Source organism: Orycteropus afer, unplaced genomic scaffold, assembly GCF_000298275.1.
Source record: "Orycteropus afer afer isolate SDZICR_OR568_19922 unplaced genomic scaffold, OryAfe1.0 scaffold00064, whole genome shotgun sequence".
Classification (NCBI taxonomy): Eukaryota; Metazoa; Chordata; class Mammalia; order Tubulidentata; family Orycteropodidae; genus Orycteropus; species Orycteropus afer.
Window position 1 is genome coordinate 239461 of NW_006921651.1, and position 765 is coordinate 240225.

Below are 765 nucleotides of genomic sequence, written 5' to 3' on the forward strand. Positions count from 1 at the left end.
AGTTGCATTGAATGTATAAATTACTTTGGGTAGAATTGACATTTTCACAATGTTTGAACTTCCTATCCATGAACATGGTATGTTCTTCCATTTATGTATCTCTGTTATGGTTTCTAGAAGTAGTTTTTTATAGTTTTCTTTGTACAGGTCTTTTGTGTCACTGGTAATATTTATTCTCAAGTATTTTATTTTATTGGTAGCTATTGTAAATGGTATTGATTTCCTTATTTCTTTTTTAGCAATCTCTTTCCTGGTATAGAGGAATCCAACAGAGTTTTGGATGTTGATTTTGTATCTCACCATGATGCTAAATCTCTCAATTAGTTCCAGTAGATTTTTGACTGAGTCTCTTGGGTTTTCTAGGAATAGGAGCATATCATCAGAAAATAGGGATAGTTTGACTGTTCCCTTACCAATTTGAATGCCTTTGATTTCCTTTTCTTGCCTAATGGCCCTAGCTAGGACTTCCAGTACAAAATTGAATAGAAATAGTGATATAGGTCATCCTTGTCTGGTTCCTGTTCACGAGAGGGTGGTTTACTCTCTCCATTGAGTATAATGTTGGATACCTGTTTTGCATAGATGCCCTTTATTACATTGAGGAATGTCCCTTTTATTCCTATTTTGCTGAGAGTTTTGATCAGGAGTGGGTGTTGGATTTTATCAAATCCCTTTTCTGCATCAATTGATATGATCATGTGGTTCTTCTCCTTTGTTTTATTTATGTGGTGGATGGTGTTGATTGTTTTTCTAATGTTGAACCAT